At 45.5% G+C, this 23,054-nt stretch overlaps 2 pseudogenes; both read right to left on the bottom strand.

The window, feature by feature from the left end:
- Positions 1 to 1,473: 1,473 nt before the first annotated feature.
- LOC125554974 lies at positions 1,474 to 2,416 on the bottom strand (annotated as a pseudogene).
- Positions 2,417 to 10,158: 7,742 nt separating this feature from the next.
- On the bottom strand, positions 10,159 to 17,556 carry LOC125554975 (annotated as a pseudogene).
- Between the last annotated feature and the right edge of the window lie 5,498 nt (positions 17,557 to 23,054).

Below are 23,054 nucleotides of genomic sequence, written 5' to 3' on the forward strand. Positions count from 1 at the left end.
TAATTTTGTTCATACACATTGTACATTTTTCGTATACATCACGACCATGTTTTCACACACATTTCACATTTTTCAAAAACATGATCAACATTTTTTTTCACATATATGTTTTGATGTCTACTTTTTTCATACACATTGTATATTTTTGGCATATCTCTAAAAGATTTTCTATGTATGTTTAACATTTTTTAAATACATGATTAACTTTTTTCAAACACATGCTTTCTACCTTTTTTTGAATATGTGCTAAACATTTTTTTCAAATACGCATTGAAACATATTTTAGTTATATGATTGTTTTAAATACAGGTTTTTTTTGCATTTGTATAAAAGATTTTTAAAATTTCACTAGCATATTTTTTTATTGCATGAGATTTTTAAAAATGTAATGTACATTTTCAATGGTATGAAACAGTTTTTACATCGTATAAACATTTTCTGCCACATACGTGTTTTGAAATGTGTGAACAGTTTTTATATGTCACAAAACTTTTTTTAAAGCTACCAATATTTTTTGATAATTATGCTAACAATTGTTTTGCACTGCGTTAATATTTTTCAAATCCGCGGTTTACTTTTTAAGTAAATTAAGTTTTGAAATATATGTATTTAGATGTTTTTCAAAAATATAAACAAAGGTAAAATATAGGATGGGTGGGCCCCCACACCCTATGTGTCACGCTTGGATTCGCTGGGGTTTGCATGCATGGATGCGACTGGCCGAAGCTTCGGCCGGTCGGTCGGCAGGAAGCGTTTCCCTTTTTAAAACAAAGGAATATTTCCAGTATGTTTGAGTCACTGGAAAAGTTTCTATATAAATATATTGCAAACAACCCCTGACAAAAATGTAGTTCTAACAAATACATACGAAAAGTCATATTCAATCCTAAAAATCAAACACCCCATGGAAAAATAATCTAAATTTCCTAATCCTCTACTCCTCTAGATTATCAGTAAAAATGCTTTAGATTGATGTGTGACGCTTCTTTTATCTAACACAGAAAACAGAGTTTACCTTCACAGCTAGTCCGATTACTGTTGCATTTCCCTGCTAGTCTGCATTTATATTGCCCTTTCGTACAGAGAAAAGCAAAACAAGTTGGGGACACCCAACTTGAGAAAACAGAACAGAAATTCAGACAAACGAAGCGCCACACCAGGACACGAAGGCGGGGCAGTTTGCCAGTTTCACAGCCTCGCCGAGATCGCCGGAGTAGGCGGAGTAGCTTGGGTCCTCCTGTTCCAGAGCTCCAGGGCTCTTGATGCATACATTAGTTTGGTTACCACCCAGTCACTCTTGGCGAATTTTCTTGGTGCAGCAAACTTCCTCTGAACAAAGCAAGAAACAGATTTGCATCATACATCATGGTTCCATACAACAGCAAAATAAATCAAACGCCGGTAGCTTCCTACCTTATTCCAAGATATGAATGTTGTTTGCACCACAATATGTATGCATCAACTTATATATAGCTAAACAGCTTGAGGCCTACGAGATCGATTCAGCGTGAGGAGGCGCTCCGCGACATCTGTCATCGTGGGCCTTTGATCCGCGTCAAAGTTAATACATTCCACAGCAATCTCTGCAAGATGGCCAAGAATTTCCAGGTCTCCTGTTGTCACTGCAATATCCATGTCAAACCGATGGGTTGCTTTCTTCCCCTCTTTGTGAACTTCAACGAACCGCCTCGCCAGGCTGCGACTGCTATCATCATAATGATTGGGCTTCTTCCCGCTAATGACCTCCAAGATCACAATTCCAAAACAGTAGAGGTCAGTTTTTTCGGTCAGCAGGCCTGTCTGCACGTACACTGGATCCCTAATATAACTCCCGCCGCCAACGAGAATGCTACTGTATCGCCAATCACTCAGATCAATCAACTTCGTTATGCTAACGTCTGAGATCTTTGGCACAAAGTCATCATCCAAGAGTATGTTTGCTGATTTGACATCACCATGCACTGTTTTGGCACGGGCTTGTGAATGCAGATAAGCCAGACCTTGTGCGGATTCTGCGACGATATTCAGACGCACATCCAAGTTGAGAGGCATCGCGGCTATGAAGAATTTCATCGAGGCTTCCATTGGAGACGAACTCATACACAAGCATGAGGGAGCCTGCTTCTAGGCAACAACCTATGAGCCTAACAATGTTCTTGTGGCTGACTTGAGACATGATAACGACTTGATTTTCAAATTCTAAATTCTGCAGCGAACTATAAGTAAACGGTATCTTTACCGCAACCTGTGTGTTATCAACATAGCCCTTGTAAACATGAGAGAAGACGCCTCTTCCAATCAAATTCGTACTCTTTATTATTGGCTTGAGCTCCTCTTTTTTGAAGATCTTTGTATTATGTAACTTTGCTAATGTGCACATGTCGATGCTATGGAGGTTCCTGCTTGCTTTCCTGTGGAAGATTCAATTTGTTTAACTTGCAGAACACCTTAGGGATACAGCTAGAAATGCTTGCGCCACAACGGTTAACCTTTTGCTTCATATCTTGCACTCCTCGTGATAGTGATGGTAATTGGTCTAGTTTCTGTTGGCCATCCTGGGAATGAAGCCATTCGATACTTTCCGCGACATCTTCCAGTATTTCAGAGTGTTCCTCGACATCCACTTGGAGGCTCCCAGCTGCAAGTTATCCAATTATTTCTCCAGGTTGTTCCTCCCTTGGACAACTTACCCGCGGCTCAAACAATGAACTGCCAATGCTAGTTCTGTGTGAACAGTCTGCACTTGCCATTTTATCAAGCCTGTTAACTATGTGTTGTGTAACTGGTCTCTTCTTTGGGTCCAAGTCCATGCACTCTACCGCTATCTTGCAGCATACACTTACTTGTTCCAACTGTATGTTGCCCTCTAATGCCTCTCGAATCATCCAACTTTGAACTACCTATAAGGTTGCAATCATGAGTTAATATTTATATAATAAAGTTTGATGATATATGTGATTATTACATTACAACTACCAGAGCAAAAAATGATGGAGAATCCTAAGAAAATGGGTCGTCATGATTTTCCTTCATGGGGACTATTTAATTTCAGTCTGCATATTTTAGCTTGATTTGTGTATATAGTGCCTATGTCCATAGTATAGAGAATGGGTACATAGGAATAATGCAATTCACACCTTGGTACATTAAAACTACAACTGAAGTATACAAAACATGATAACAGAATAATGATCAGTTTGTTTAGGTGCCATATCAAAATGTAGGATTTCGTAGTACATACTTCCATAAGTAAGAATAGTCCCAAAACTTAACCGCCTCACTGAGGTTGTTTCATAAAGTAAGCATTTAAGAAAATTCAATGGTATTTAAAATCAACAATTCAACTTGGAGCAAACGCCTAGATTATGCTTACATCCTCATCTTCGCGACAGCACCTAACTCCTGCCACTATCTCCATTATTATTATGCCAAGACTATATATGTCTGACGAGAATGAGATTTGTCTTGACACTAGTGCAGAACCGGGTAATAGCACCGGTTCGTAAGGCCCTTTAGTGTCGGTTCCATAACCGGCACTAAAGTGTGGGCACTAAAGCCCCCCCCCTTTAGTACCGGTTCAGCACGAACCGGTGCTAAAGGACAACCACGTGGCACGAGCCAGCTCCGGGGGCCGAGAGCCCTTTAGTACCGGTTGGTAACACCAACCGATACTAAAATGTTTGGGGGGTTTTTGGTTTTATGATTTCTTTTTCATTTAATTTTGTGTTTTCCATTTTAATTCTTTTTCGTTTGCTGGTATTTTACGATACTACACATTGTACACGTTATGCATATATATATATATATATATATATAAATAGAATTTCTAGTAGAACCAATCATGTATATATCATCAATATCTCACAAACCACCATATTAATTCACACATACACACATGTATAGCTATATACAATTTCTCCTACATATGCATGTTGCCTTCGGAGCCAGTGGCATTAGCCTAATTGGTGCCCTCGAAGCACGATGACAATTGGAAGTGGTTCATGACCTGGTCGATGGGGGCGGTAGCGGGTAATAGTATTCTCCCTTCGAATTTATGACCTGGTCGAGCAAAAATCCCGCTATTTCCTCTTGAAGTGCTTCTACGCGCTCCGTTTCTAGGAGCTTGTCCCGCACCTCTGTGAACTGTTAAGAAGGAGATCAATATGCATGTGTATTAGTTGTGTGAATAGATATCGATAATGGTGTAAAAATTGTGAATAGTGTTCTGACAAGCGTACCCATTCCTGTCTTTGAGATCTGCTCCTTTCGGACGCCATCATGCGAATGTTCTCGCAAACGCAGAATGCACACAGATCAGTCCCCTGCGCCTGCTTCAGGGCCTTTATTACGAGAATGGAATTTAATTTGATCAGATAATAATTAATCAAGCATGATAATTAAAGAGATGGCAGCTAGCTAGCTAGTACTACTTAATTACTTACCTTGGGTCGAAACCATTTCAGCTGTCGTTTCCATTCGCCTTCCGTGACGCTGATGAACCTTGCTCAAGCCCTGCCCGCCGACAAAGAAAATGAATAAAGGGGTTATTAAATAGTTCATATCATGAAATGACGAACTAAATAGGCCGAGATATATAATTAATAATGATTGAAATTACCTGTTGACTATCCCAAACAAGATGTTATAGTCACTATTTGCTTTGAGTAGTGAGTCCAGTATTTCAACTGTTCCGGCGTCAACTTTAATGATACACAAGATCCAATGAAATCTGCATGCACACACGTTTGCATGTCTTAATTAAGCGGGTATATGTAAGCAAAAACATGTAGCTAGCTAGTAGGCAAAAACAAAGAATTTGTAGTACAAGAAAGTGTGACTTACTGGAAGTTGTAAGGAAGTAGTATATCTTCATTGTATTTGAGGCGCTTCAAGAACTCTAGCATGCTGTCCTCTACCTGCTTTTCATGATGCTTGTTTATTTTCCATGTGTATTCATTAACGGTGTTTGGGTCAATGAACCCAATGCCATAGTGTTCACCTTTTCTCATTTCATACATCTTCATCCTGCATAATACCACAGAAAAGAATATAGTGAGGATAATTACAGGTAATGATTGATCAAAAGGATCACTACAGCTAGCTTGAGACTTAAATTACAAAAAGAAATCACTTACAGACAATAGCAACTGACGATAGATTTGTCGAGTGCGTCTTGATTGTATAACTGAAACAGTTCAGAATACTCAACGGTCACAGGTTTCTGATGGTAGTAATGATCCTTCTTGACTTGCACCATGAGGGACTCTCGATCGGATCTCTTGGTAATGTCCATGTACCATTGATGCAATTCATACATTCTCGTTGGGAGCTTCTTGACCTTTTCTGGCTTGACCAAAGGTTGGCCCCGGGCATATTTCCGTTTTATTTCCTCCTCTGTAAGCACAGGCATGTCCTCGATCTCGAGGAGTTGTCCAACAGTGATATTGAGAGTTTCAGCCTGCATTATATGCTCCTGGGTTATTACCACATCACCCACCTCGGGAATGTAAACTGTTTGCCCACAATAATATTGGGCGTGCGTACTGTCTCGTGTTGTTGGCGGCACAACAAACAGGGGGATCGATTACGCCGCCTGTTCTCCCAGCTGGGCAACGGTTTTCCCGCATTTTTTGATAGCTGCTTGTTGTTTGCTCGAGCTCGAGCTCGCCTCCTTCTGTAGACGTTGTCGATGTAACTTCCTGATGTGGCGCTCATAGTCTGTGTCAACAGGCTTAGGAGCTGGTGGTTGAGCCATACGAATGAAGTGGTCAACTACTTCCACAGGCACTTTCTCCCTTGGCGGCGGTGGCGGTTTCGGTCCAAAATGGGCGTCGACTTCTGCCCGTACTATGGCATTGGTTTGCTCCTCGGTCCTGTCGTAAGCCCTCTCAGGAAGAGGAGTAGTGAGGTTTGGACCATATTTATATCGCTTGCCTCCGCCTGTACTTCCTGTACTATGACCTCGACTCGTACCGCTACGCACCATAGCTGCGGGGTGTCTCTTCTGCGATTGCTGAGGCGGCGGAGACGGCTGACGGGGCTGAGTTGGACGAGGAGGAGTGGCCTGAAGCTGTGCCGGACTTGGAGGAGGAGTGGCCTGACACTTTGCCGGACTTGGAGGAGGAGTGAACGTCTGACGCTGTGTCGGACTTGGAGGAGGAGTGGCCTGACACTTTGCCGGACTTGGAGGAGGAGGAGTAGCCTCACGCGTTGGTGGACTTGGAGGAGCGGGAGTCTGCTGACTCGGTGGCGGACTTCGACGAGGAGTCGGGTGACGCGGTGTCGGTGGCCTTCGAAAGATGATGCAATCCTTTCTCCATAGGATGATACGATGTTTGGCATCTCCGAGTGTGTGCTCCTCGTCACCTCTAGGAATGTCAAGCTCTAGCCCCGAATATTGGTCCACCACCTCATCAACCATGACACGAGCATAGCCTGCTGGAATCGGGTTGCAATGGAAGGTTGCGTCGGGGGAATTTGTATAAGCAACGCCGTCCGCCACCTTCAAGGATATGTTCTTAATTTTGAAGTGTAGCTCGCAGTTAGTGTTCTCCGCGATGTCATCCACGGGGTATCTATCCAGCATTGCGTCAAACGGGGCGGAACCCACGCTGCTTCTCGGCATGGATGGGGCGGTGGTATCCAATGCTGGATCATCCGCTAGCTGCTGCAGCTGCTGAGACCCCCTTTGCTGGCTAAGTGAGTCGATCTGCTTTTGCTGCTGCTGGAATTTGACTACCAAGTCCGCGTGCGCTGATTCTAGGCCTTGAAGGCGTTCATAGTCCAGCTTCCTTTTCTCCTCCTCCATCTTCCTCTGCTTCTCCTCCGCAATCTTCCTTCTCGCACGAGTTCTGTAGTCGGCGTTCCAGTCCGAAAACCCCTCATACCATGGAATAGCGCCCTTGCCTCGTGTTCTTCCCGGGTGTTCAGGATTTCCCAGGGCACGCGTAAGCTCGTCGTTCTCTCTGTTGGGCTGGAACACCCCCGTTCGAGCCTCTTCTATTGCAACAAGTATATTATCATCGGCTCCGTTCAGACATGCCTTCGTCGAAACTTTGCCTGTCTTCGGGTCCAACTCCCCCCCATGCGCATAGAACCAAGTCCTGCACCTGGGGGGCCAGCTCTTAGTAACCGGAGTGACACCTCCATCCTCCATCTCTTTCTCAGACTTATCCCACTTAGGCATTGCCACCGCGTAGCCACCTGGCCCCAGCTTATGGAACTTATCCTTTTTTTCGGCATTCTTCTTGTTTATTCTCGACCGTTCCTTAGCTAATTCTGAATCCTTGAATTTCACGAAATTGTCCCAATGAGCACTTTGATTCTCTAGTGTTCCCTCGAATACTGGAGTCTTCCTTCCTCCCTTGACGTACTTGTCCCATTCACGATTCTTGTGGTTCTTGAATGCAACCGCCATCTTCCTAAGAGCAGCGTCCTTGACTTTCTGCACATCTGCTTCTGTGAAATGATCTGGTAGGGTGAAATGTTCCATGAGAGTATCCCAAAGCAGACTTTTTTGTCTGTCGTCAACAAAAGTAAGATCTAGACGTGGCTTTGCTGGCTCTCTCCATTCTTGAAGGGAGATCGGGAGTTGGTCCTTCACAAGAACTCCACTGATGAACGAACTTGTCTGCAATCTTCTTAGGCGCTAATGGTTCGCCATTAGGTTTGATTGCCTCGATATTATACTTTACGCCCTCCTTCAACTTTTGTTCGGGCCTCATTTCGTCCTGTTGCCTGAAGATTTGCTCGATCCGGATGGCTGAAAGAAGAAAGATCGATTTGTTAATATATCTTCAACTCATTTAAAACATGTGATGATCACCAGATGCCTGCTTATATAAATATATATACCTCGCCGGTCATGACTTCATCAATTCATTCATCGCGATCGAATATCATATCACCCTCTCCGGTGTTGTTTAGAAATTTGGAGCCGTCATACTCTTCTTCATTCTGATCATCATATGGCCCGCGTATTATATCGAACATGGTCTGTTCTCCCTCTCTGTTGGTATTGTCCGCCATAGCTTTTATTTAACTATGCCAAAAGAAATATAAAACAATTTAGTATTCAAATTACATCGTCTCGAATAATAGATATAATCTCGAATACACCATCTCGAATAATAGATATAATCTCGAATACATCGTCTCGAATAATAGATATAATCTCGAATACATCGTCTCGAATAATATATAATATTGAATAATACATCACTGGCTAGGTAGCTAATTAAAGATCGAATACTACAGAAGAATCTAGGACACTCGCGGTTCCTGCGGCGCGGGCGGTGGACACCCAAAGAGAAGGAACCCTCATAGGATCATAGCTGAAGTGAGATTCCTGAAGAAACTGCCAGGTATTGGAGAACCTGCCGCCTCTAACGCAACCATGTAGCGATGGACGTGCTCGTCCTCCTCCCTGACACGGCGACGTACCACCTCCGGCGGGGCCGGCTCCCTCCGCATCGAAACTGGCCCACGCGAACGCCACCAAACGAGATCAGGGTCGACGACGGGACCCGGGGCCGGGTTCCTCATCAAGCGGCGCGCCCCTCCAGGCAGCAGCTCCCAGTGCCAGCCTGGCGGAGCCCAGTCCCGGACATGGGTCAGTCGGACGTCGTCGCGGACGGGTCGACGGCGAGGATGCGGGCCGGGCATCGTCGAGAACAAATACTAGCTATATGCCCGCAAAAAGTAACATTTTTTTAATGATTGGATTTTGATAACTAAAATTTCTAACATTTCTATATAACACTAATTATGCTATCATTGCATATGTCAAAATTCTATATGCTATTTCATACTAATTAAGCATCTAACACTAAAAACAGAAAACACAACTTTTATACATCCATTAAAAAACTGAAAAACAACATTATATATAAAAAATTCCATACTAATTAAACACTAATTATATCCATCTAACATGCATTCATACATATATACTAGTGAAAAAATAATAATCTAAAAAATCTAAACTAATTAAACATACAAAATACGTATATACTAATATATACATGCATTAATTCATACATATGTACATGTGTGTGTGTGTGTTCATCATGCTTGTGTGTGTGTATGGGCTCGGGGAGGGGCGACGCCCATGGTGGCCGCTGGGGGCGAGGGAGAGGAGTTAGAGGGGGAGAGCTCACAGCGGGGCGACGGCGACGGCGAGGCGACGGCCGGGGGCGGCAGCGGGCTGGGGCGTGACGCGGGGGCGGCGACGCGGGGACGGCGCGACGGGGACGGGCCCGGGGCGGCGACGGAGACGAGGGCGGCGACGGCGACGGCGTCGATCGATCGGGGCGCGCGGGCGGTGCTTCAATGGGGAAATACAGGAAGAAACAGAGGGAGAATGAAATTTTCGTAAGTGTTGTATATATAGAAGGCATCTTTAGTACCGGTTGTATATATAGAAGGCCTGTTTTGGCTAGGCCAAGCGGCGGGAACCGCACCCCCTTTAGTACCGGTTGGTGGCTCCAACCGGTACTAAAGGCCCCCCTTTAGTACCGGTTGGTGCCACGAACCGGTACTAAAGGGGGTGCGCTGGCGCAGGTGCGGTGCGCAAGTTTAGTCCCACCTCGCTAGCCGAGGGGCGACCGCACTGGTTTATAAACCCCCATGCGGTAGCTCTCTCGAGCTCCTCTCCAAAGCAGGCCTACTGGGCCTACATGTTCTGTGCTGCCCTGTTGGCCTACTGGGCCTTTGCGGGCCTGCATCCTGGCCCAACAACAGGTTGGGTTTCTAGTCGTATGCAGGCCGCTCTGGCCTAGTAGGCGGGCTTTTATTTTTATTTTTTGCTTTATTTATTTTTGAGTTTTTTTGTATTTAGAGTTTCTTTGTGAATATTTTTGCTTTAGGTACAAAAAATTACAAACTTTCTGTTAGTGCCTGTAGTTTTCAAATTTGAATAGTTTAAATTTTGAATTATTTGAAATTAGTGTGAATCACTAGTTTGTGAATAACTTAACTTTAAAAATCAGTAAAGGCATGAAAGAATTTGTTTGCACATAAAATTTCTTCGCGTTTCAAATGCCAAAACACATAATTAACTACCCTAACTATTACAGAGATTCCCTTCTGGGTGTGAAACACAAAATAAAGTGATGATAGTGAAGCCGATCACATCCCAGATCTTTGGGTGTGAAACTTTTTCTTCGCGTGTGTCCCTTTGCGCCGTAACCATGGAAAATCTTCATCATTTAACGGGATGCTCGGGTCAATATTCACTGTGAATGGAGCAATTTCATCAAACTTTTCATAATCTTCTGACTTGTCTGTCTTGTCATCCACTCCCACGATGTTTCTCTTCCCAGAAAGAACTATGTGCCGCTTTGGCTCATCGTACGATGCATTCGCTTCCTTATCTTTTCTTTTTCTTGGCTTGGTAGACATGTCCTTCACATAGAAAATCTGTGCCACATCATTGGCTAGGACGAATGGTTTGTCTGCATACGCAAGATTATTGAGATCCACTGTTGTCATTCCGTACTGCGGGTCTTCCGTTACCCCGCCTCGTGTCATATTGACCCATTTGCACCGAAACAAAGGGACCTTCAAACCACGTCGATAGTCAAGTTCCCATATGTCCTGTATATAACCATAATATGTTTCCTTTCCCGTCTTGGTTTCTGCATCAAAGCGGACACCACTGTTTTGGTTGGTGCTCTTCTTATCTTGGGCGATCGTGTAAAATGTATTACCATTTATCTCGTACCCTTTGAAAGTAATTATATTCGAAGATGGTAACTGGGACAGCAAGTATAGGTCATCTTCAATAGAGGTGTCATGCATGGTACGTGTCTGCAACCAGCTGGCGAAACTCCTGGTTTGTTCACGTGTAATCCAGTCATCAGACCGCTCCGGGTGTTTGGAGCGTAGCAAATTCTTGTGTTTATCCATATACGGAGCCACCAAGGCAGAATTCTGTAGAACTGTGTAGTGTGCTTCAGTGAGAGAATGCCCGTCCATACATATTATTTGTTCCCCTCCTAGCGTGCCTTTTCCATCCAGTCTGCCCTTATGCCGCGATTCAGGAACACCAATCAGCTTAAGGTCAGGAATAAAGTCAATACAAAACTCAATGACCTCCTCATTTTGACGGCCCTTGGAGATGCTTCCTTCTGGCCTAGCACAGTTATGAACATATTTCTTTAAGACTCCCATGAACCTCTCAAAGGGGAACATATTGTGTAGAAATACAGGACCCAAAACGTTAATCTCTTCACATAGGTGAACTAGGACGTGCGTCATGATGTTGAAGAAGGATGGTGGGAACACCAACTTGAAACTGACAAGACATTGCACCAAATCATTCTCTAACCTTGGTATGATTTCCGGATCGATTACCTTCTGAGAGATTGCATTGAGAAATGCACATAGCTTCACAATGGCTAATCGAACGTTTTTCGATAGAAGCCCCCTCAATGCAACCGGAAGCAGTTGCGTCATAATCACGTAGCAGTCATGAGACTTTAGGTTCTGGAACTTTTTCTCTGCCATGTTTATTATTCCCTTTATATTCGACGAGAAGCCAGACGGTACCTTAATACTGAGCAGGCATTCAAAGAAGATTTCCTTCTCTTCTTTGGTAAGAGAGTAGCTTGCATGACCCTGATGTATGTCGTCTTTTCCATGCATACGTTGCTGGTCCTCTCGTGCCTCAGGTGTATCTTTTGTCTTCCCATACACGCCCAAGAAGCCAAGCAGGGTCACACAAAGATTCTTCGTCACGTGCAGCACGTCGATTGCGGAGCGGACCTCTAGGTCTTTCCAATAGGGCAGGTCCCAAAATATAGATTTCTTCTTCCACATGGGTGCGCGTCCGTCAGCGTCATTCGGAACAGGTTGTCCACCAGGACCCTTTCCAAAGACCACCTTCAAATCCTTGACCATATCATGTACATCAGCACCAGTACGGTGGCGAGGCTTCGTCCGGTGATCCGCCTCACCTTTGAAATGCTTGCCTTTCTTTCTTACGGGATGCCTGCTCGGAAGAAATCGACGATGTCCCAGGTACACATTCTTCTTACAATTAGCCAAATATATACAGTCGGTATCGTCCAAACAGTGCGTGCATGCGCGGTATCCCTTGTTTGTCTGTCCTGAAAGGTTACTGAGAGCAGGCCAATCATTGATTGTCACGAACAGCAACGCATTTAGGTCAAATTCTTCCCCCATGTGCTCATCCCACGCACGTACACCTATTCCATTCCACAGTTGTAAGAGTTCTTCAACTAATGGCCTTAGGTACACATCAATGTCGTTGCCGGGTTGCTTAGGGCCTTGGATGAGCACTGGCATCATAATGAACTTCCGCTTCATGCACAACCAAGGAGGAAGGTTATACAAACATAGAGTCACAGGCCAGGTGCTATGGTTGCTGCTCTGCTCCCCAAAAGGATTAATGCCATCTGCGCTTAGACCAAACCATACGTTCCTTGCGTCATCTGCAAACTCCTTCCCGTACTTTCTTTTGATTTTTCTCCACTGCGACCTGTCAGCGGGTACTCTCAACTTTCCGTCTTTCTTACGGTCTTCTCTGTGCCATCGCATCGCCTTGGCATGCTCTTTGTTTTGGAACAAACGTTTCAACCGTGGTATTATAGGAGCATACCACATCACCTTGGCAGGAATCTTCTTCCTGGGGCGCTCGCCCTCGACATCACCAGGGTCATCGCGGCTGATCTTATAGCGCAATGCACCACATACCGGGCAAGCGTTCAAATCCTCGTACTCACCGCGGTAGAGGATGCAATCATTAGGGCATGCATGTATCTTCTGCACCTCTAACCCTAGAGGGCAGACAGCCTTCTTTGCTTCGTACGTACTCTCGGGCAATTCGTTGTCCTTTGGAAGCATATCCTTTATCATTACCAGCAACTTTTCAAATCCCTTGTCAGATACACCATTCTCTGCCTTCCATTGCAGCAATTCCAGTGTGGTGCCCAGCTTTTTCTTGTCACCTACGCAATTCGGGTACAACAATTTTTTGTGATCCTCTAACATGTGCTGCAACTTCTTCTTCTCCAAATCACTTGCGCAGTTTCTCTTTGCATCGGCAATGGCCCGACCTAGATCATCAACGGGCTCATCTGATGCCTCTTCTTCAGCTTCTTCCCGCATTGCCGGCTAAGCTTCTTCCCGCATTACCGGCTCAGCTTCTTCCCCCATTGTTGTATCATCGTATTCAGGGAACCCATGGCCATGATAATTGTTGTCGTCCTCTTCTTATTCATTGTCTTCCATCATAACCCCTCTTTCTCCGTGCTTGGTCCAAACATTATAGTGGGGCATGAAACCGGACTTAAACAGGTGGACGTGAATGGTTCTTGACGTAGAGTAATTGTGAACATTCTTACAACCAGCACATGGATAAGTCATAAAACCATCCGCCCGCTTGTTTGCCTCAGCCGCAAGCAGAAAAGTATGCACGCCCTCAACGAACTAGGGAGAGCATCGGTCATCGTATATCCATTGCCGGCTCATCTTCATTACACAACACCGAATAGACCAAATTAATACAAGTTCATACATAAAGTTCATACAACACTTAAATGCAACAAACAAATAACTCCCTAGCTAAAGCATTTAAATGCAACAACAAATGCGATCAAGATCGCAACTAAGGTAACAATGGATCCAACAGCATAATGATACCAAGCCTCACTATCGATGGCATATTTTCTAATCTTTCTAATCTTCAAGCGCATTTTCTTCATCTTGATCTTGTGATCATCGACGACATCGGCAACATGCAACTCCAATTCCATCTTCTCCCCCTCAATTCTTTTCAATTTTTCTTTCAAGTACTCGTTTTCTCTTTCAACTAAATTTAACCTCTCGACAATAGGGTCGGTTGGAATTTCCAGTTCACATACCTCCTAGAAAAAATTTCTATGTCAACTTGATGGGCATAATTTGTCATAAACACGAAATGCAACTAGTTTTAAAAGAGAATATATATACCACATCCGAATCATAACAAGGACGAGGGCCGACGGGGACGGATATCAAAACCATGGCACTATATGTATAACAAACAACGTACGGGTAAGATAATTATATGAGTAACTATATATCCAAATCACACAAACATCAATTTTTATATAAAATTTCATGAACAAGAGGCTCACCACAAGGTGGTGCCTGCGACGGGATGGTGCGGGCGATCGACGGTGGTTACGACGGAGATTTAGAAGGCACTAAGTAAACCACACCTACATATGCAAACTAAGTGTTATTTTTGACCTCAAATTGCATATAAATCAAATACTAGCACATATATATATCCTCCCAAATTACTAAACTCACAAATTAATCACTATATAAAGCATTGCAAGAGCTAATCTAGCAATGAGAGATGAAAGGACAAAGTTGCTAACCTTTGTGATCATTTGAATGGATGGGGGCCTTCAAATCTTGACAAATTTTGGGCAAAATGTGTGATGAGCTCGAGAGGAAGAGGGGAAAAACAGAGAGAGGAGAGGGGAAAGGGGAAGAACAGAGCGAGCTCGGGTGGACGAAGGGTTTATGTAGGACGACCTTTAGTACCGGTTTGTGCCAAGAACCGGGACTAAAGGGGCTGGAGGGGCCCCAGTCTGACAACATCCTGCCACCACTCTCATTAGTACCGGTTCGTGGCACGAACCGGTGCTAAAGGTTCGCCACGAACCGGTACTAATGAAAGCGGCCCGTCTAGCCGTTGGAATCGGCACTAATGTATACATTAGTGTCGGCTCAAATACAAAACGACACTAATGTGCTTCACGTTTGACCCTTTTTCTACTAGTGTGATCTGATATATTTTGGATCCACGTATCCCCTATGAGAAGATTTATATGTGCGACTAGGCGGAAGCGTCTTACCTCGATGTGAGGGACGCGTTACGTGTTATATGGAGCAGGGGCGCACCTCCCTGATAGCGCATACATGTGGTAGTTTAGATCTTCTAGGAAGATTACATCTTGGGGAGGAAGAGATAAGAGAGAGGTTACAATATGAGATACTCCCTCCGTTCCTAAATATTTGTCTTTCTAGATATTTCAACAAGTGACTACATACGGAGCAAAATGAGTGGATGTACACTCTAAAATATGTCTACATACATCCGTATGTTGTGTCCATTTGAAATGCCTAGAAAGACAAATATTTAGGAACGGAGGGAGTATGAGATAAACATCCAAACAACCTACTCTATCTATCTCTATCATGCGCCGGTGTGGGGCTCAATGAACGTGACATGTTTGCATGTTTGACACCCTCCCTTAATCATAACTTCATCAAGTTGAGATTATGCTTGAAGTCCTCAAAGCTTCTGACAGGTAGGGCCTTTGTGAATCCATCTGCTATCTGATCTCTGGAATGCACAAGCCGAATGTCAAATTGCTTTTGAGCCACTCTTTCTCTGACAAAATGGAAATCAATCTCTATATGCTTTGTTCTGGCATGAAAAACAGGGTTAGCAGATAAGTATGTGGCGCCCAAGTTATCACACCACAAACAGGGAGCCTTGGCACTTTTCACACCGAGCTCCTTTAGCATGGACTGCATCCATATGATCTCAGTTGTAGCATTAGCTAATGCTTTGTATTCTGCCTCTGTACTTGAACTAGAGACTGTGGCATGTTTTCTTGCACACCATGAAATCAAGTTAGGGCCAAAGAAAACTGCAAAGCCACCAGTGGAACGCCTGTCATCTAGGCATCCTGCCCAATCAGAATCTAAGAAGGCACTCACAAGTGTAGATGAAGATTTGCTGAGATTGAGACCAATATTAAGAGTGTTTTTAACATATCTGACTATGCGTTTTGCAGCAGTCCAATGAACTGTAGTGGGTGCATGGAGGAATTGGCAAACTTTATTGACAGCAAATGAGATATCAGGTCTTGTAAGTGTTAAATATTGAAGTGCACCTACTAGACTTCTGTATTTTGTGCTGTCATCTTGGCTCAAGGGCTGCCCTTTTGTAAGAGATAGCTTTTCAGAACTAGACAATGGAGTGGGTGAGGGTTTACAACCTTGTAAGCCAGCTTTCTTCACCAAGTCTGTTGCATACTTTTCTTGGGAGAGATGAATACCATTCTCATGCTTCTTTACTTCTATTCCTAGAAAATAATGCAACTCTCCAAGATCCTTGAGAGCAAACTCTGCACTAAGATCTTTCAAAAGTCCTGTGACAGCCTCATCAGATGAACTTGTAACAATAATATCATCAACATATATGAGAACAAATATGTGTGTGTTGCATTTATTGTAGACGAACAATGAGGTGTCAGACTTAGACGGGACAAAACCAAGTGTTTGCATTTTTTGACTGAGTCATGAATACCACGCCCTAGGAGCTTGCTTCAACCCATATAGTGCCTTATCAAGTTTGCACACGTGAGAAGGTGCATTTTTGTTTTCAGACCCAGGAGGTTGTTTCATGTACACTTCCTCTTCCAGAACACCATAAAGAAACGCGTTCTGTATATCAAGTTCTCTGAGACTCTAGCCTCTAGAAACTGCAATGGACAACACAAGACGAATGGTGGCAGCTTTTACAACAGGACTAAAGGTGTCCTCGTAGTATATGCCACACCGTTGTTTAAAACCCTTTGCCACAAGTCTTGCTTTGTAGCGATCTATGGTTCCATCAGATTTTCTCTTGATCCTAAGTACCCACTTAGAATCAATAAGATTTTTACCATTCTGTGGGGGAACTAAGTGCCGGGTTTTATTTCTTTTCAGAGCCATGTATTCTTCATTCATGGCTTTTCTCCAATGTTCATCACCAAGTGCTTCTTCAAGTGTATATGGTTCACCTGGTTCACCTGTTGAACAAATCATACCGTATTTTGTTACATGTTTGTAATCAATAGGTTGAATTACCCCTTTTTGCAGCCGTGTACGTCGTGGTGACTGCACAGAGGATCCCGTGCTACGTACAGGAGTTTCTGCATGCGCCGATCCCAAGGAGGATTCGGGGACAGCAGCGGTGTCCAGCGGCGGCAGATCTTCTGTGGCAGGGGACAAAGCAGCGACGCGCACGGGCGAAGCAGCAGCCGCAGAAGATCTGGGCTCATCATTGCCCGTGGCCCCCCTGGCGCCAGCAGCGGAGTCCGCGCCAGCAGTGGTTGGGCCTGCACCGGTCGGGCGACGCAGGTCGCGCCGCTTGTAGCAGACCGGTTGGACCGGAAAGCCGGTGCGCGTCGAGCCAGTCGGAGGCGGCCACGCGGTTGAGCGGGGTTGGTGCGGGGCGAGGGGCGCGGCGTCAGGCACAGGAGCGGCCCGGTCGGGCACAACCGAGACGCGGGCGGGTGCTGACTCCGAGGCGGATCCGCGCAGCCTGTCGTCGGATGCGGATCCCGGGGCGGATTCTGTCGACCCTGCACGCACCGATCTCGAGGGGGATTTGTTCCCCGAGCTAGGGCACATGAAATATGGTGCTGTAGCACCGTTTTCTTCAGGATTTTCACCGATTTCTTCAGAGTTTTCGTTCCCAGATGCATCTGCACTATCTCCTGTATCATCACACAATTCATGCAACGTGGTGAGCGGGTTAGTCATCATAGAGTCAACACAGTTATCATCCCTTGAATCAAGGCCAGTGAGAGTGGATGGGAGAAGAAGAATTTCTTTGTGAAGCAAGGCACCGACATTTGGATGGAGGTCAGAAAACGGAAACTTGGTCTCATCAAAGACTACATCGCGAGAAATGTAGACACGACCGGAGGAGACATCAAGGCACTTGACCCCCTTGTGTTGAGCACTATACCCAAGGAACACGCACTGTTTGGAGTGAAACATGAGTTTTCTGGTGTTGTAAGGACGGAGATTGGGCCAGCATGCACAGCCGAAAACACGTAGAGAAGTGTAGTCTGGTTTGACATGAAGAAGTCGTTCGATGGGAGTTTCATGATTTATAACACGGCTAGGAAGCATATTAATGATATGAACAGCTGTGAGAAAAGCTTCATCCCAGAATTTAAGGTGCATGGAAGCACCAGCTAGGAGGGCTAGACCAACCTCAACGATGTGTCTATGCTTACGTTCGGCTGACCCATTTTGCTGGTGAGCATGAGGGCATGACACGTGATGTGATATGCCAAGTGTTTGGAAAAAGGAATTGAGTTTCTCATACCCCCCCCCCCAGTCGGATTGGACGGCAATAATCTTGCGGTCAAACTTGCGTTCAACAAGTGCTTGGAAGTTTTGAAAAACTTGAAAGACTTCGGACCTCTTCTTGAGAAGATAAATCCACGAGAATTTGCTATAGTCATCAATAAAGCTAACGTAATATGTGTATCTACCAACCGAGCTAGGAGCAGGGCCCCAAACATCCGAAAATATTAATTGCAAAGGTTGAGTAGAAACACTAGTTGATATGGGGTACGGTAACTGATGACATTTTGCTCTTTGGCAAGAATCACAAATAGTCTCAATGTTGCGCTCACCAACAAACGGGAGCTTATTTTTCTTAAGCAAACTTTCAACTAAGGAAAAAGAAGCATGTCCTAAACGATCGTGCCATCGTGTGGACGAGAGCTTGATAGCACCACAAGCTTGTTTATTTGATCTTCAAAACTCCGGAATCAACGGGTAAAGCCCTCGAACGCATCTACCTCGATAGAGGATCCTTAATCAAGAAGAAAAAGGGGTGAAACTCAATGAAAACATGATTATCAATGGTGATGCGATGAACGGAGAGAAGATTCTTATTGGCACTAGGAACATGCAAGATTTTCCGAAGATGAATTTTGCGGGAAGGGGTATGAATAACTGAGTGACCTATGTGACGTATGCTCATACCTGCACCGCTGGCTGTATGGATCTGATCCTTCCCATGATATTTCTCACGGAGAGTCACCTTCTCCAGCTCGCCCGTGAGATGGTTGGTGGCGCCACTATCGAGATACCAGTTGGTATCCATGCCATAGGAGCCATCGGCAGCCGCCGCCACCTTGTCATCTTCTTCAGATGTCGCCTCGTCCTCATCAAACCGGTACCAACAGTCTTTAGCTGTGTGGCCAGGTTTCCCACAGATTTGACAACGAACGGCGTCGGGACGAGACCGGCCAGATCCACTGCGCCGCCCCCTGTTGCTGGTGGAGTTGGGACGGCCAGAGCGTGAACCGGAGCCGGTGGCGTTGCTGGGGCTGCCTTGCTTGCCCTTGGGACGAGGAGGACCGCGGTGGCGAGATGAGTAGCCACCACGTCCGCGGGTGGCCGCGTTCGCAGATGACTTGAAGCCGCCACCGGAGTTCTGGAAGTGGGCCACGCGCTGATCGAAGTTGCTGAGCATGGCGAAGAGCTCGTCGAGGGTGATGGGCGTGACGCAGGCGTCGAGAGCTGAGGCCAGGGGCTGGTAGTCCATGTCCAGCCCGTGCAGGATGTAGGAGATGAGCTCGTTGTCCTGTATGGGTTTGCCCGCCGCGGCGAGTTCATCGGCAAGCCCGCGCATGAAGGCGAAGTAGGTAGCGACGGACTGGTTGCCCTTTTGAGCGTTGATGAGGGCGGTGCGGATGTTGTTGACGCGGCTCAAGGACTGCGACGAGAACATGCCCTCCAGCGCCGACCAGAGGCCGTGCGCGGTGGTGATCGTGGTCACCGTGATCAGCACCTCCTTGGAGAGGTTGCTGAGGAGGTAGCCGAGCACCTGTTGGTCCTCCCTGACCCAGATGGGGTGGAGAGGGTTGGGCTCGGAGGTTTCCTTCCCATCCTTGTCCTTGGTGACAAGAAGGGGCGCTGGTTCGGGCATGGTGCCAGCGGCATAGCCGAAGAGACCTGCCCCTCTCAGCTGGGGCGTGATATGAGTACGCCAAAAGCACATAGTTCGTGCGAGAGAGTTTCTCCGGAACCTGGCCATTGAGGCTTGCGTGGGAGGTGGCGGAGGAAGACATGGAGGCTAGCGCTACTGGATTTCTGGAACCCTATATGAGATTGGAAGAGGAGGCTCTGATTACCATGTGCAACTAGGCGGAAGCGTCTTACCTCGATGTGAGGGACGCCTTACGTGTTATATGAAGCAGGGGCGCACCTCCCTGATAGCGCATACATGCGGTAGTTTAGATCTTCTAGGAAGATTACATCTTGGGGAGGAAGAGATAAGAGAGAGGTTACAATATGAGATATGAGATAAACATCCAAACAACCTACTCTATCATGCGCCGGTGTGGGGCTCAATGAACGTGACATGTTTACATGTTTGACATTATAAAGTCCGGTCAATATAAAGTAATCATGCCTAGCAAACCAAAGATATGTCGAGAGGGTGGCTTACAGTGTTCCCCATAGGTTTTGAGTAATATAACGGGTTTGCTCTTCACCGAGGCACCTCGACGGACCAAAATCAGCAATTTTGGGTACCATGTGACCATCTAGCAATATATTAGCAGGCATCAAGTCCGAGTGAAGAATTCTCTTCTTGTGCAGAAAAAGTAACCCCTCACATATCCCCCTGATTATTTGATAGCGCTCCCTCCAATTAAGTCCACAAGTTGCAGCTGCACATGAGGAGCAGCCAGGATTTACATTTTCTTGTTTAATTTAGGTACTCCTACATGATTACAATGTATGAATATAAGATACGCTATGTATTTAAATAGCCTTTATAACAAAGTAAATAAAGATGGGAATAGACGTTGTCATCGTACCAGTAATGTGCTTGTCGAGAGTCCCGTTGCATACATACTCAAAACAGAGCAACCAGTTGCGTTGATCTGCCATGACAAGATTCCCCTCAAAATCTTCCATTTTACCTTGCGTGTCAGCGCAATACCCCAGAAACCGTACAATGTTCTTGTGCCTGGCCTTTATTAGGCATTTGACCTCTTCCTGGAATTTGTTCTCGTGAAGAGCAAACGTCTTTGACAGCCTCTTCACGGCGACCATACGTTTCCCGACCACTCCCTACGGTGAGAAAATACATTGTTATTGATCTTTAAAAAAACTCGTGTGCGTGTGTTGGTGTGAATGCTTAATATGATTGTTTACCTTTTAGATTTAGATCAACCGCAACTAAGTAGGACTGGAGAAACTAGCTGACCAGATGTAATTATGCGGTACCTTATAAACCTCTGCAAACCCGCCCCTGCCAATTTGGTGAGCGGGAGAGAAACCATTTGTGATGCCTTTGAGAAGTGACAGCGGCAGGTCCGTGGGCTCGGCGTTCTCGTCGAGCAGAGTCCTCTCCAGGACGTGGATGTGGCTTGTGCTGGCCTCACGGTCCATTTGCAATCACGTCTGCGAATGAATGAATCGAGCAGAGCACCGTTAAAACAAGAAGAAGTGCCAACACGATGCAAGCTTGACGTGGCAGGGGGATTAATTAGCTAGCTATATCAAGGAGATTTGGAGAGAAAGTTGAGATGGCCAGGGGTGCCATCCCTCACAAGAAATTAAGATGGAGAAGAAGCTAACTGGTGAATGAAGCTACGAATCAACAGATAGCGTTTAGATTAATAGTTTAGTGATCTAAACGTTTTTATATTAGTTTACAGAGGGAGCATGGATGTGTCGATTCGGCTCACAGCGGCATGGAGACGCGAGGAAGCAAGCAAGGCATCCTCATCCTCCTCCTTGGGCCCTGCCCTGCCTTGCTTTGACTCTTCCCGGCAGCGCCTCGCCTACCCAACAGAGAAGCACATGCTCATCCAAATCATCGTCGGCGAGTGGTAGCGATCAGACGTGGCCTTTTCTTATCCATAGAGGCGTAAGGCGGGCGTTTCCAGGGCCCTGCGGGAGGAGCCTGAGTCGCAGCATGACAAAGTGGACTGATTGGTGGTGGTGGAGGGAGCGCGTGGATCAGGCCAGCCATGCCGACGGCCGACAGGTGGGAACTCTATAGTTCCTGGCGGCTTCAGCGTGTGGCCGAACGTCGGCAGAGGACGGGGGCACAGGGGTTGTGGCTGGCGGCGGCGGCGGTTTTTCGGGAGAAAAGGGGATTGGGGTGTGGCGTCGGCTGGGAAGAAGATGGGCAGGAGCTTTCCGCCGCGCTGGCCATGGCGGCCTGCCGCCGGCGGTCTGGGAGTTGAGGTTTGGGGATTTTGGAGCGAAAAGCAGAGTTAAATGGAAACCGTGGCTTGGGTTAAGCGAGATGTGCACGTGTGGTGTTACGGAGCTTGCTTTGTGTGTGATGATGACACATCTACCGTGGTGGGTCATGTATGCGTGGAGTAAATTAGAAAAAAAAAGTGGGTCCAGATCAACTATTTATGAATCAGCTGATATTATCACAGGACACTTTTTTTTCCCTTTTATCGAAATCTCAACAACAAAAACTTCCGGTGAAATTTCTTGTGTGTTCGCTTGTACAAAGATTCAAAATGATACTGCAACTTTCTAGTTTGCCATATTTTTTTTCATTTTAGGAGCTATTTAATATCAATAATTTTTAAAACAAAGAAAAAGTATAATGCAGCATTGCATTCTAGATGGCGTTTGCACCAAAATTGGTTTGGTTAGACCATATATAGATTTTTTTATGGGTGGTTATACCACATATATAGATGCGAAATGATTCCCCTCAACCGGCTGATTTCTTGGGTCTCATCCGCCGCCTCGACTCGCACAACACGTGTCTCACATGATATGCCGTTGGCTCCTGACGATCTTTTTTTGTCCGCAACATCACCAATGTTGCACAAGTTCTTTCTATAACATTAGCTATGTTACAAAAAGATGAAGACGAAAAAATAAATTCTACAACAAAGCCTTGTTAAATAAAATCTGGAACAAAACCTCAATTGTAAAAAGATGAAAACGAAAAAAGAAATTCTACAACAAAGCCTCTGTGGCAAAAAAAACTACAAGAAAACCTCAATTGCAAAAAAATTACGTAACAACGCCTCTGTTGCAGAAATTTTCTACAACAAGACCTATATTGCAATGATGGAGGGCACAGATGCGCCACATCTGATGGCTCGCGAGCCGACCGGTCTTTTAAAAGGACCAGCCGACGGACGTGTAGCAGTCCCCTGTGTACAAAGGAATATTTCCAACATGTTTGAGTGAGTGGTTTTCCTACGCCAACAAATCCATAGGAAGATCCAAAAATGCTAGACATA

The sequence above is a fragment of the Triticum urartu genome, chromosome 4 (assembly GCF_003073215.2).
Source record: "Triticum urartu cultivar G1812 chromosome 4, Tu2.1, whole genome shotgun sequence".
NCBI classification, from domain to species: Eukaryota; Viridiplantae; Streptophyta; class Magnoliopsida; order Poales; family Poaceae; genus Triticum; species Triticum urartu.